Source organism: Lissotriton vulgaris, chromosome 6 (genome assembly GCF_964263255.1).
Source record: "Lissotriton vulgaris chromosome 6, aLisVul1.2, whole genome shotgun sequence".
Lineage (NCBI taxonomy): Eukaryota > Metazoa > Chordata > Amphibia > Caudata > Salamandridae > Lissotriton > Lissotriton vulgaris.
The window spans coordinates 1444892212-1444908211 of NC_141694.1; positions in this window are offsets into that span (position 1 = coordinate 1444892212).

Genomic DNA, 16000 nt, shown 5'->3' on the forward strand with positions numbered 1-16000 from the left:
AAGGGGCCGACCCGATCAAATACATCCCAGACTGGATGGCAACATTCACGCGCTGGCACGGGGCGTTTCCACTCACCGAGATGTAGACTGGGGGCCACCGGGACCCACTGCAGCGATCACAATGATCTGAGGCACCCCAACCCCGTAAAAGCAACCAAGAATAGAGGCAATGCAAGAGGGCACATCCCTGAAGTTTCTTATGACCATGCAGCCGCGACAGCAGAAGCCGGGGAGATGATCGATTGCTACCCCACAACAATGAACTAAAGTCTACAGATGCAAACCAGTTTGGACGTATTGCTTCGAGCAGTAGGTCCCCTATGTTGGGAATGTTCCCCAGAATTGCAGTTTGTCCCCCTTTATATCCTAAATTTTCCAGATATCCTCGGGCGGGCGGGGAGAGAAGAGAATGAACAGTATGGACTTCTTGAAGAGGGTGGGCGGTGGAGGGTTGATGGGGCGGGTCGGGTGCAGGGGAGAGCATACCCAGAGACAAGAACACAGACCATACAGGTGACACATGATACATAAAACACCAAACACAGATTTCAAATTTGTTACACTGAACGTCAGGGTCATGCACATGGCTAATAGGCGGTATTCGGTCTACGCCTTTATCAAAAGGCAACAGTCCCAGGTGGCCCTCCTACAGGAGACACATCTGATGGCACAGGAAGTAGACCGCCCTCATAAGAAATGGCGGGGCATAGTCTGTGCCTTCGCCAGAGGTACACTTATATGGATCAGACCACGGGTGCCATTTAAGGAACACACTCGATTGATAGACAGAGAAGGGCGATATGTCATTGTGACAGGCCTATTGGAGGGTCAACTGATACTTATAGGATGTGTGTATGCCCCCAACATGGAGCAAGACCAATACTGGGATAAACCTACCAGTGTACTGGCCCGCCACACAGAGATACCATGGCTCCTGGTGGGAAACTACAATTGTGTTCTGGATTTGCACCTGGATAGGTCACATCCCCCGCCAATACATTCACCAGCACGCAAACAAACTGAACGCTTCCGTAGATGGATAGATCACTGGTCACTAGTGGACGCATGGAGGGCGCAGAATCCAGATGCCAGGCTATACTCCTTTCACTCCATCCCACACGACTTGCAAGTTAGGCTTGATAGATTCCTGTGTTCCACAGACTTACTACCCAAAGTGCAATACGTTGACTATATGGGAAGAATAGTATCGGATCATGACGCACACATAGTGATCCTTAGATGGAGACCGCCCCACCAGCCAGTTCCGACATGGAAACTACCCCAGGAATGCTTTCCCGATCAAGCCTTCCACCAAATTCATGGGGAATATATCCGGGAATGCTTTCTACGGAATGCTGGCTCAGCCTCCTCTAGAGCAGTAGAGTGGGACGCATATAAGGTTAGCACCAGGGGACACTGCATCCAACAGGTGGTGTGGGTGCGACGAACACTAGAACAGACACTAAACAGAGCGGAGAAAACGCTGGCAGATCTATCCCGGAGCATTGATCAGGGGAGAGCCACACTTGCACAACTCTCAGCGGCAAAGCTCTCACACGCGGAGGCAATGAGAGACCTGCGCAAATACAACTTCCGTGCGTATGCTACTAGAGCACACAGGGAGGGCAATAGAACGGGCGCATTACTAGCCTGGGTAGTTAGACAAAATACGATGTCACATCCCATCACGGAGCTCGCAGACAAACATGGGCACCTCAAACACTCCCAACTCGACATCTTACACATATTCCATGACTATTACGCAGAAGTGTACCGCGACCCAGCACCGGTGACACCATGCGAGCTGACACAATTCCTGGGTCCGTCACCCATGCCCACAATCTCCCCGGCAGATAGGAAAGACTTGGACGGCAAAATCACATCCTCCGACATAAAGCACGCCATAGGATCTCTGGCCAGGAAAAAAGCGCCAGGTATGGACGGATTCCCACTAGAGTACTACAGCACGTTTGCGGCCCAGATAGCGCCCCACCTGGTGTCCACATACGAAGACGCCCTGACCAGGGGTATACTGCCACAATCATTCCATGAATCGTTGGTGGTAAAATTCCCGAAACCGCATAGAGACCCCACACTCTCGGCCTCTTATAGGCCGATTACGCTTCTGAACCCAGACTGCAAGATTTTGGGGAAGTTACTGGCCGACCGCTATAGCCAAATTCTTCCGGCCTTGGTACATCCAGACCAATGCGGCTTCGTGCCTCGACACAATACCTCACATAACCTGCGTAAACTGTTTCATATACAAGACGGAGTAAAAGACAGATTCCCGCAAGCAGCTTGCCTGATCCTAGATCTTGAAAAGGCGTTTGATACTCTGACCTGGCCTCATCTCTTTGCAGTCCTTCAGAAAATAAAGATCGGCCCCATACTAATGGCGTATACAAAACTCTTATATAGGGGCCTCGCCTCAAGGGTGAGAGTCGGCAAACTTATTTCAGCCTCATTCCTGGTGGAGAGGGGAACCAGACAGGGGTGTCCCCTCTCCCCCCTCCTCTTCGCACTGGCAGTGGAGCCCTTGGCCATACGGTTAAGACAGGAGGGGGAAAGATGGGGTAACCCGATTGCGGACACGCTGCATTGTATTTCATTATACGCAGATGATCTGCTTGTTTATGTCCGGGACGTAACGGGGGAATCTCACCTCGATATGGCTAACCCTACAGGAGTTCGGAGACTCTTCAGGTCTCAAGGTCAACTGGGGGAAATCGACAATCTACCCACTCAGTCCTCACCTGGCACCGCATGACATACAGATAGGCACGCAGACATTAAAATGGAGTGAGGCAGCCCCCAGATACCTAGGAGGGCGACTATATCATTCCCTGGAGGACCTTTACGAAGGTAACCATCACGGAGCGCTAGCGAGCCTTCGCTCCGTGGTGGGCTTCTGGAAGACACTCCCCCTGGCACCCATTGAACGGGTGGCCATAGCTAAAATGAAAAATGTTCCCAGAATGCTGTATCACTTCACGAATCTTCCAGTGATCCCACCTCGGTCCTTCTTCCGAGAACTGGACACGCTCCTCACAACACTGATATGGGGGGATGGAAGGCACAGAATAGCTCTGCGCACACTACAGCTGCCTACCACATGTGGAAGTCTAGGTGCCCTGTCCTTTGAATTGTACTTTCTCGCCGCGCAACTTCAGTGGCTGTCTCACTGGATGGCCGAGAAGCACATAGGTGAAACAATTACTGAGACTGGTAGGCTGCCCCTCCCGGCAAACTGAAGAATGCTCTTATCAGGCACCAAGCCGGCCCGCACACACCCGATGCAGGTCACCATAGCCTGCAAATGCATGATGCGAATACACAGAATGTCGAAAGGGTGACCGTTATACTCCCCACTGCTTCCTTTGGTGGGCTTTCCTCGGAAGGAAGAATATTACGCCGCAGTAGCCTTACAGGTGTGGACCGACCACGGTGTGACAGAAGTGTAAGCCCTGTTCCACGAGGGGCAGCTGAAAACATATGAGCAGTTAGTGGAATGGTACGATCTTCCACAGGGACAATTTTTAACACACAGGCAACTGTTAGATAGCGGTGGTACATACTGGGACTTGCGGGATGGGGAACCCCCAACACACCCAGTGCTACACACGATACTACGGATGGGGGCAGGCAGACACCTAGTGCCATGGCACTACAAGGCAATCCGGGAATTAACTAATGTTTCCCTGGACAGACTGTGACTGTCATGGGAGGACGACGTGGGCCGAGTTTTCCATGACAAAGAGTGGACCCAGGCATTGGAATACCCTAAAAAGGTTTCCAGAAACGCACTCTTCAAAAACATACAGTTTAATGTCCTGCACCCTGCTTATCTTACACCAGATAAGCTGAACCGGTACTACCCAGACACAGAATTCAAATGCCCCCGATGTCAGACGCTAGACGCGACCTTCAAGCACAGGTTCTGGGACTGTCCATCCTTGCAGCAATACTGGAACAAAATATATCACACACTCCAAACAATAGTACACCTGCTACACATCACCACATGGGAGACGTGCGCCCTAGGAATCTACAGGAAAAAAAAGTCTGAAAACCTTCAGTGGCGGTTCACATCCCTAGCTATTCTCCTCACCAAAAGAAACATAACCATGCACTGGAGGGCCCCTACAGGGCCACCGGAAGCAGCTTGGATAGGAGCAGTGAACAAGTGGGGGCAGCGGAGGAGGAGACCTTGAGGGAGGAAGAAGTAAAAGGTACACGCAAACACCCAATCGCTATGGAATGGGCGCAACTAATAATACTATTTAAACACTGAGACAACCGCAGAGGAAGCCCCTGAGCCGACACAACCCCTGCCCTGACACAACCCCTGCCCTGCGGCCCCGCCCGGCACCCCAGTCCAAAAGCCCCACCATTGGGCGAGTGAGGCCCCCGGTGAGAGGCTAGAATAGGATGAGTGGTCAGCGCTGCTGAGTCTATCATCTACAGGCGCTACGGATTCCCCTTCCTCCCCCGAGACACACACAGCCCGACTCATCAGGCCGATAACAGGCCCACACGCCACCTGCTACAAACACTTGCCCCTGCCCGCCCATCGCACTCCCCCTCCCCTCCCTTTTTCCTTCAAGGAGGTGTTTCCTCCTACGGTTACCAGTTCAGTTCAAGCCGGTAGTTCGGAATTCGACTTATTTACATAAAAGTTAATAATTGCACACATCATAAAGGGTAACGTACACTGACTGAGGAGAAGCACTTACAGCAGTCTCCATTATTATACCGCCCAAGGGACCAGACACAACCAGACACGGCATCATGCAGCATGATAGCCTAGTGATAAATTCAGGAGATATGATGTACGACCACCATACTCGAAGGAATGGAACCAAAATGTTGATATTGAATCATAATGGTAATCAATGTGTAACAATTACATAAGGGATGATTGATCTGTGATCTGTCTAATGTCCCACATGGGAATCTAAAAAACGTAAAACCCTAAAAAAAAAAAAAGAGAGACGAGGTATCACCCGTTGTTTACAATACACAAGGCAGAACATATATGTTACATTAGACTGGTTCCTAGTCAGCAGGTGTAGGTTCACGAGAAGAGTTTGTTAGCAAATAATGCTCTAATGGTTCCCAAATGTCTTTAGGTTAGATGAAGTTGTAAGTTCTTCTACATACAGCTCGAGGGTCTCCTTACAATAAACCATGTCTTTTATCCAATTGTCCATGCGCGGTACCAGGGAGCTCCCCCAATTCAACACTATTCAACGTTTTGCTAGTAGCAAAGCAATCTACAAGAATTTCCCCAAGGCACCTTTTACCTGAGGCACAAAGCTCAATAAATAGACTGCAGGTACACATTGTAATTGTTGATTTGACATTACCTGTAAACAATGCATTACTTCTGCCCAACACTTTGCAACAGGAGCGCACTGGCATGCCAAAGGTCTGCATCCGGTTGGCTACATCTTTTACAATCACTTGTGTCACGGAGGCCAATTTTGTAGAGCCCCTGCTGCCTGTGGTAGACCTGATGAATATACTTGAAATGGATGATTCTGAGATTACCATTTGGGATCGGTTTCCCAGTTAGTGTGCATATATGCTCCCAGTCCAACGTAGTCAGTGGAGGATCTAATTTGCTATTCCACCGAGCCAAACTATCGTCCCCCTCCCTAACCAACTCAGTACGCACCGCTTTATATAATTTAGTTACCAGTTTACGCTTCGAGGGTGCCACTAATAGAAGCTGCAGAGGAGGAGGAGCTACGACACCAACCAAGATGGCCGCATAGTCTCCCGGCTCCGCCGACCTCCGTCCTTCGCTCTATTATCCTGTTTCTTATCCTGATTACCTGCACCGGATCCGTGTGTGTGATCCAACCCGCATTCCAGGGGTGCAATCCCGGAGTTTCTCCGCCTTTGTGGAGCGGAGCTACGTCGAGTGTCGCATGGAGGCCTAACCCAGCAGGGACGCCGGGGTCTCGAGTGCAGGCTCTGCCGGGTCCGAGTTGAATAACAACGGACTGCTGAATGTGGTTGGGTCCGGTCTCTGGAGCACTCGGACTTGCTTGATCATTCTGCTATTATCAGCTGCCTGGTGCCCTACAGTAGGTGAGGTGACGAGTGACGCACGGTGCTGTGTCGCGGGGGTCCCTGACCGGGGGCTCGGCATTCGCATTGCCGATTCCCCCGGGTCGGTGCCTCGCTGCGTACTAGTGTTCGTTAACCGTCAGTCCCTCATTGCTTACTCCTGCTCCGCCTAATTTTGCCCCGGAGAAGGCGCCTCTCCATGGGGACCACCATGTTGGAGGACGAAAGGCATCTGGCGGAGCAGGCTCGAACTGGCCCGTCACTGCGAACAGTGCTGGAGGCCCTCATGGCACTTAAGGGGACTATTGAAGTCCAGACTTGCAGTTTGTTGTCTGCGACGGATGGACTCACAAGCCTGAGACCGGATCCTGACTCGACACCTGCGACCCGGCAGCCAGCCCGCTTTTCAATAGATGTTTCGGGGACGTATCTTGACCCGGCGCTGGAAGCAGGGCTTGCCCTTATTGTACTGGATCTACCTGACTGTACTGTGCCTGGTCACCCAATGGAACCGTTGGAACCCCCGATTGTGTATCCCTCGGAACAATTACATGTCGTCCCCATTTTGGAACTTTCCACTTTCTATCTTTTGCTGTTTCGGACCGTGTCGACTCCCCTCCCCTATCGGTCCTTCAAGATGGCGGATGGGGTAAAGCTTGGCTTCGAAGGCAGGGAGGGGCAACATTGGTACCAGCCATCTACATTGGGACCTGCTGTTCTTTTCTCATCTGTGTACTCCTGTTCTGTAGACTTTTGCAGTATTTTGTGGGAAAGGCTTTCCTTAATTGACGACTTCAGTGAATTTGATCGACGGGGCCAGGGTTGAGATTTTTATATGGGTCTCTCATTGTGACACTATGTTTAACGGGATTGTTTTATTGGCCTAACGGAGTCCGGGGCGGGACTGGCTACGAAAGGGGGAAGGAGACCGGGAGTCCATAGAAATATGCCCTCCTCCGATTTCCCTCATTGGGTGGGGTTCTTTGCCTTTTCCTTTCTTTCCCTTTCTTCTATATTTAGGTTCTGGTTACTGGGCGACAGGCACGCTGCGAGGGGGGTGGCCGTAGTCATCAGCAGGGGTGCAGGGTGGGGGGGGTGGGGATGGGTGTTCGTTTTTATTTTTGTTCTATGGGCTCTTTTTTCCTTCTCTTCTCTTGTCTTTTCTTCTTTTTTCTTTTCCGGGTTAGTGTAGTGGGTTCGGTTTTCTTACATCCTTGTTTCTACATCTGTACCTTGACTTTTCTGAGGTTTTGGTGCTATGGGGCGGACGATAATGTTGGCGTAGACGAATAATACTGTGCTAGTTTATCCTGATGGCGTATGTCTTAACGCCGTTGACTTACATTATAGCGAGCTTATTTTGGACACGTTGTTCTTTTGCCCGCCCCCCTTTGTGATCCGAGACACTGTATGACACCTGATCCTTCTACTTATTATTGTAAAATGAAAACCTCCTATTCTGTTTCCGAATTGATCTGCCTTTGCAACTGATGCGCTTTGTGGATGGGGTTCCTATGCTCCCCAGGGAGGCGGGTTCGAAGTTGGATTGTAATAACGTACTGAAACGTTAGCGGCCAGCCCTGGGGGTTGTAGGCCCTTGTCTGTATTTGATTGCAAATGTTAAATAAAGGTTTTAAAATAAATAAATAAATAAATAAATAGAAGCTGCAGAGATTGTGAGGCGGGTGGCTCCTCGGGGAACAATTTATATTGTGCTATGAGCGCAAGTTTCAGGCGTAGGATAGTGAACTTAAATAGTAGTGATTGGTTGGGGATGGTAATGAAGGTCCTCAGAGGTGAGAAACTGCATTCCTGCAAAGAGATCTTGCATGTGTCGAATACCCACCACTTGTAGTGAACGGTTTGCACCCGAATCTTGTGTAACAAAAAGTGAAGCATGGTGTGCAATTGGAAGCTCCGGGGCATATAGTGGGAGCTTGGCCGTCATTTTACCAATAGTTTGCCAAGCGGTAATAGTGGTGTCTATAGTGTTTATTTCCATCTGGGGATTGCCTCTGCATGTATGTGTGAGTATCCCATCAAGGGGGGGTAGGATGTGCGTCCCCATCTTCCACAGCAACGTGTGGTGTATAGGCATGCAGATTGTACCAGTAGTAGGCATACTGTGCCTGTGCACAGAGGTAATATAAGTATAAATTTGGGTCGCAGGAACCTCCCTGCGCAAATTCTAGTGTGAGTGTATGCCAGCTTACCCTAGCTTGTTTGCCATTCCAAATAAGCCAAAGTAAATGGGTGCGTATAGAGTGAATGAGCTGCTGTGGTAGTTTATGTCAAGGTTAGCAGCAGACAAGTAATCCAAGAGAAGAACACACGAGCCACTAACCTTAGGTGTCTAGCCAGCGGGGACCACGGAGAGAAGATAGTCTTCCCTATACCCGATAACACTGACCCTCTCCGGGTGATGTACACACCGGAGACAGGTAGTCCTCCAGGTAAGGGGAAGGAGAGTTGCTCGGGGAAGGTTGTTGTGAAGACACCCCTCAAGGTCTGGTCTAAGGCTTCGGATGACTTCAAGTCACAACACTGTCTGTAATTACAAGAACACTTGTTTAGTATGGTTATGAGGCAAGGCCTACAGTGGTAATGTATACACATATAAACAAGAAGTCACTTACGAATAACCACCGCTTGAAACGGCCTGAAGTCTGGAAAAAGGTGGAGACTCTAGTTCAAGCGGGAGTGGGGCTGTTAAGGCACAGCTTGATTCACAAGAAGGAAAATTCAGGTTAACTTTCTCCTCAAGTAGTTCTAATCACTATCGGGAGGGAAAGATGTTTTTTGTACGAGTGAGGTTCGGAAATATCCGTTAGCAACAGATACCTACTCTCGGATAGCACGGCCGTGCTACAAATGAATAGATCAGATTTCTACTTACTAGAAATTCTCAAAGTGTCTCGGAGTCCTCAGCGGGAAGGCAAGCGTCCGCGCACCCTCAGCTCTCGGCGTCCTCAGCGGGAAGGCAAGCGTCCACGAACTCTCTGATCTCGGCGTCCTCAGCGGGAAGGCAAGCGTCCGCGCACTCTCAACTCTCGGAAGGCTAGGTCCATACACGATCAAGAAACCGGAAGGATTGACAAGCAACCTGCAATGGGACGGAAGTGTTCTTATACCCTATCAGAGGTCGTGGACTGCGTCGTCAGGCCCCAGGGCTTTCTGGGAGATGTAGTGCTGCATCAGTATTTCTTTACACTAGCTCTCCAGCTCTGGGTAATCGCTACATTTAATCAGGATATTATTAAAGAGATAGAGGAACCGTGGTAACACGATCATTTTAATAACAGCGATGCGGCTGGACAAAGAAAGGGGGAGAGAGGACCACCTGTCCACTTGAGATTCTAGTGCAGTGCATGCTGTACCATAGTTCTCTCTTATGACAACTTCCGGGTCACGGTGTACCAACACTCCTAAGTATTTCACAGGACCTGTTGACCAGTTCAACGAATATTCCATCTGTGGGATGTGTAGTAATTGTCGTTAGGGGGACGATCACTGCCTTATCCCAGTTTATTACCAGCCCAGAAAACAACCCGAGGCAGATATATTCCTGCAGGATTAGGAACAGGTATTTTTGTAGCTCACGAATAAAAAGCACCATATCGTGAGCATATAGAGATATGCAAAAGGGATGATGATTGAAATGTAGTGCTGATTCTCTGTGTCGCTGATAAATCACGCAAGCCCTTGGTAAAGATCGGATTGCCGCCTTGAAAACCTCCGCACCAATAGGTTGACTAAGGTATTCACGGTGGCCATCGGCTAGCCAGGCGCAAGCAATATCAGAAAAGTGCAGCTTCATCCACGCTCCCATGCAAGGTGTACAGCTCTGACTAACAGGACCGGAATTGTTCAACTATCCCCTGAGGTGTGAAGTGTTCCTTCCCATGTGCACCCACTATCTTAGTGATGGGACCCTGTTCATTTCTAAATTTGAGTTTGTTGGCCAGCTGACGGCCAGGTCGGCCTCCTCCGCCCTATGTTCGCGCAATATGGTGACGCGATAAATAGCGGATTTCTGTTTCAGCCATTGTGTTATATTCCAGTATCTGTTCCTAGATATATGTGCCAATGTGTTGGTGTTTGGATCTGCAGTGTAGTCCCGCTCCAGACCTGCTAGTGTAACCTCTATTTTAGAAAGTTGACCTCGTATGTCCCGCAAAATACCCGCTGATGTGCTTATGCAGACCCCTCTCACAGTGATCTTAAAGGCTTTCCCACAGGGTGGCAGCACTGTCTACTGAGCCCACATTTCATTCAAAGAATTGCGTTATCGCCTGTCTGACAGTGTCATTGTAGATACGATCTAGTAGTGCCTCAGCCCTAAAGCGCCATGTGAACAGTCAGTGTATAGAGGAGGGGATATTAAGACACCGATTCACCAGGTTATGATCTGATAAGGTACGTGAAAGCGGGACAACCTCTGTAACTGGAGCACACCATTTGGCAGGCCCAGACTCAGATAACCCACCTGGGCTGGTGTGTTGCTAACCGCAGAGTGTTAGAAATGGGTGTCTCTAGTTGGCAGTGGCTGGCCACAGTCCAAGTAGGGACCCTTCTTCCTAAGTCAGAGTAAGGGGGCTACACCCTTTGATAACCCCTGCTCAACCCTGTGGTAACGTAGCAAGAGCAGCTAGGCTTATCTCAGAGGCAGTGTATAACACATTTATGATCATACACAGTAACACAGTGAAGGACACTACAAAGGGACACCACAAAGTAGTTATAAAAAAAAGTATCTTTATGTATAGACTTAACGCAAGACCAATAACGGTAAAAAGCCACAATACTGAAAAAGGGGGGTACTCTTGAAAAGATGGAAAAAGAGTTCAAAGTGTTCAAATAGGGGTTTAGTTCAAAGCAGGGGTCTCTGCGACCCTTTTACTTACAAAGTACCTGGATTTCATAGCAAAACAAGCAAAATGTCGCAAACTAGCTGTAGCAATGATTTTCCCCACGCTAGGCCGGCGATGCGTTGAATCTTTGCTGCAAGGGAGGATGATGCGCCGGTCTACGGGTGCGTGCGAGACAAAGCAACAGAATTCTTCCCGCTAGGCCAGCGATGCGTTAAATCCTTCCCGCGAGGGAGGATGATGCGCTGATCCTGTTGCGTGTGCGATCTTGTTGTGATGAAAGAAAATGGCGCCCTGCGAGGGAGCGACGATCCGGGTGCGATGCGAGGAAAATGGCGGACGCACGGCGCCCGCTCTGTGATGTTGTGATGCGAGGATCTCGATGCGATGCTCCGGGGTTTAAGGGCCTTCGAAAAGCCTGCAAACGTGCGATGCGATGATCTCTGGGATTTAACAAGCACTTTGTGGCCCGCAAGCTTGCGATGCGATGATCTTTGGTTTGCGAGCGCTCGGCGGTAGCAGCGCAATGATCTTTCTTACGCTCTTCTGCTGCAGCGACTCTCAAACGGTGTTAGCGACGATTTCAGGACTCTCTTCTTTATAGTAGAACTAGAGGCCCTGGAATACAGAGGGGCCACACCTGCAGATAGAAATCCTCACTGGAAGGAATCAGGAAGCTGGTGGGGGAGCCAGATGTGCCTTTGACTCCAGCAGGAGGCTAGCTCTCTTCTAGCCCTTGGGTGATTGCTTAGCAAAAATCAAAGTCTCTAAAAAGTCATTTTCCTTCTTCTTCCAAGTCCAAGGGGAACTACTGCGGCCCAGTCCAAGAAATAGCACACAAGCACAAGGACAGTCCTCTCCTGCAGATTCCTTCAGTTACACGGACATAGGTTCTTCTTGACATCCAGGAGCAATGCCAAAATCAAGGGTTTGGGAACAGATATTTATGGATGTATGACATTACAACGCTAGCTTTTACCACGCATGCTTTTACATCGCAAGTTTTACAACACATAGTGCTGAGGGGTGCTGAATAGTGAATAGTTTAATTTACTATTCCAACTCCAGTCCCCGTGGATAGTAGGGAAGGTGTTGGATAGTAAATTAAATCTATTCCCTATCCTAGAGCGCCCCCAGCGCAATGCGTTGTAATGGTTTGCGTTGTAAAAGTTGCGATGTAAAGGCACTGCGTGGTAAAAGTTGCGTTGTAAAGGATGTTTCCCGATATTTATACCCCAAAAGTATTTGTTTCTCAAACGTCTCTAGTCACTGAACCCACCCAGAACCAGTTCTGCTCAGGCTTGGAGCACTTAGTTTACCAGGCTGCATCATTCCTTTCAGAAATAGGGGGTCTGCTATCAGATGCACAGTAGGAGGTGAAGCCAGCATTCACCTTGCCAGGCACAGCCCTAGTCAGGTCAAGTAGCTATCCCTCACCAGTACTCAATGCAGATCTCTCTATTCAACCCAGGTCTGACTCAGCCTGCCTTGCCCTTCTAAACCCAGACAGTCAATACACATAACAGCAGAGCACACTAGTAACAGCAGAGCACACTAGAAGGCTTAGGCAAGAAGATACCTACTTTCTAAAAGTGGAATTTTCAAACACAGAATATTAAAACCAACTTTGCTTAAAGATGTATTGTATTATTCTGAGCTCAGACATACTAAGCTCGAATTTCTACCATGTTCCCTGAGTCAGATAGGACTATAAGATGTAATAGCCAGTCTGCCCATTATAGCCTATGCAGAACAGGTAGCCTTGCAGCAGTGAAAAACAAAATGGAGGGTAATTCACTACCAGGACATGCTACACATATCAAGCCATGTCCTACCTTACACAAACAATGCACCTACCTACCATAGGGGTGACTGACAGAATGCTAAGGGAAGGTTCAGGGGCTGGGAAGTGTGGGTACTTCACAGCCAAGATGGCAGTCCTGGACTTCATGCAGTCACTGCAATGGCAGGTCTGAGGAACACTTTACAAGCTGCTTCTGTGGGTGGCGCAAACCAGCGCTGCAGGCCCACCGCCAGCATTTGGGTTACCGGCCCTGGGCGCACACAGGCCACACTACTAGGGACTAACCGGTCAACCAAATAAGCCAGTCAGGGATATACCAATTCACAGTAATATTTACACAGGGAGAATTTGCGCTGTGGCACTGAATGGCAGTGGCACAGCGCCCAGAGCATCTAATACCAGTAAAAACAGAGGAGACAACAGCGAAAAATGGAAGGGAGACCCACGTCAATGGAGCCAGGTCTAACACAGAGGGATTGCAAATAGCCTCCTTATGGGGATTATGATCTGGAATGCCTACACGAATATGCAGTAGGGCAGGTCCCACTCGAGCCCCTTGTCAGCAGATCCAACAGCAGCAGGAGAAGCAGATGGGATCAGAAGCACCCCAAACAATGTAGAGTTCAGTAGTATTGGGGTAAATATTGAAGTATGCAACTCAGCAGTGAGGGATCACACCTCACATCAGTGATGCTCCCGTCAGAAGAGAAGATCAACCCTTGCCATGCGAGAAGGCGCCGATACAAAGGCAGGCCTGATGGCTTCAAACACTGTAATTAAAGTGCCACATGCGCTGATGAGAAGATACACTTCCTTGTGGGGAGCGCTCTCTGCGTTAAGGCTCTGCTGTGGCTGTATTAGTAGTTTAGGAGAACAAGGGTACCACGAAAAGCAAACCTGGGGTTTATAATATGTATAAAAAGAACAATGGTTCAAAGGTGGCCTCAAGAGGTCCAGAGCAACTGGCCCCACAGGGGGGTGCGATGTGTAAATAATTTAGACTAGCTAATTAGTCGTAAAGGGAGCATGATTGTAGGGAAACATATATGGTTTATTTTCAACAGTTAACACTCGGATCTCAAGATATTGTCAGGTGCTCACATAAGTGAAAAAGTGCGTATTGTGACAGAGTGAGGGTGAACTAAGAAACATAACACCACAATTACAACAGAGTAGGAACTTTACATGAATGTGTACAGTGGGAGGGGTTCCTCTTGTGAGGGTCGACGGTATTTCGCTATTTTTTTTAGTTAAGATCATCTTCAGGACAAAAAAGTGAGCAATCTGAAATTCCATTGGGGTGGGGATTTGGACCTTATTTACTAAGGAGGTAACGGACAGATTCACGTGAGGTGCTGTGGTTTCCTGAACGGTCTGAAGTAGCAACACAATGGTCCTACTTACAGTCAGATGGCAGAAGTACTATGCACGTCCTCCTGCCAATCGGGTAACGGAAGTACTGTGTACTTTTTGGATCTAGAGGGAATGTTCAGTTTATCTGGATGAATTTCAGTTGGCGTCACGATGCTGTTAATAGTCAAATATTGGGAGATCTATTGGCATGTCTCGAATTAAGGATATGCAGCAACACTGCAACGACCTGGCGATCTGCACCAGGTGTCCCGGTAATCCTGTTATCATTTAGCACGTTTTCCAGGGGCTTTGAACCATTGTTCTTTTTATACGTGCTGTATTAGTGTCAATGTTGCGCAGCTCTCCGGTGTACGTCCGCACCACGGCACAGGTTGCTACTATCACTGCAGACTAGGTAAGGGTACCAAAGGGTTAACACTCAGTGCACCCCGTTTGGCGCCCTGATGTAAGGGCTGAGGGTCTGTCCTCTCTTCCGGTCTCTTTAGAAACCACTGCAGCGCATACCCCTTGGCGCCCTTACCTACTCTGCAGTAATCACTGCAGAGTCGGTAAGGGTACCAAAGGGTAACCACTCAGTGCACCCCCCTCGGTACCCTTAAGTACTCTGCAGTGATTACTGCAGAGTATGTAAGGTGGAGGTGCCCTCATATATATAATACTTGGGATTCTAGGCACATCAATATACACACCATTGAGGACATGGCAGTGAATCCCCACCAAGCACCTCATCTCTCTGCCCCCACTGATATATGATCATTAGAATGTATTTCTTCCTGAAGTCTGTGTAGGTGCACAGACCCACCGTGGTCATCATCCAGCTCTAGTCCATAATGTCTGAGCCACGGCCGTCAACTCTTGAAAAGCTTTTTAGGGCATCCCCTCATTTTATATGTAACACGTTCCACCCCCATGTACATATCCATTCCCACTCTCCATTCCATCAAGGTAGGGAGTTCTGGTGCACCCTATCTCTTAGCTATATCTCGTCTTAGCTACCGCCAGCCCTAAGTTACATAAGACCAGAATCCTCCTGGACAGGTCTATATCTGACGGTATGCAAAGCAACACATATTTAGTATCTTTCGGAGGCTGGTACCCAAGTATTTTGCTCAACTCTCCCATTATCTTGACCCAATGTCTTTGTTTATACACCCAGTCTCACACTGTGTGTCCAAACGTACTAGTCTTTGCCTTACACTGTAAACAGTTTGGGGAGTCCGCTCGCCCCATTTTATAGAGACGGGCTCTTGTTATGTATGCTCTATGAAGGATTTTAAATTGAATTAGCCGTAATGTCAGTTTAATGGCTACCTCTCTTCGGTACATTCGAGCTGCCTCCCAATCTCTATATCCTCCAAGTCACTCAAGGAGGTCTCTCACGTCTTCCTCAAAGCTGCTAGATTATCTGGGATGTTGTTAATAATTGACTTATAGGTCAAGGATATCGCCTTTTCTGATATTTTTTCCTGCAGGAGTCTGCCCTCCAGTGGAACAAATTCAGGGGTACCTGCAATGTCTATCCTTTCTGTATTCCAAACGTGTTGCAGTTGTATGTATTTATACCTTTGCCTGTCACCTAATTGTAGTTCTTGCTGTAGGGCCTCAAAGAGGATCAGTGAGATTTCTTTTATTATATCCCCCAGAGTTGACATTCCTATCCTATCCCAATCTTTGAAACATTTCAATTTCCCTAGTTCTGGGAGACACGTGCCTTCCCATAGTGGGGTCTGCCTCGTTATTTTCTTGTCCCATCCCATGTGCCTTTCTGCCGATATCCACCCCTCCAACGCCCTCTGGGTATCCGGCAACATGCTTCTAACTCCCCTCCCTCCATATATATAGTGTAAATGGGAGCGTGCCTCAAATTGCCCCGCTC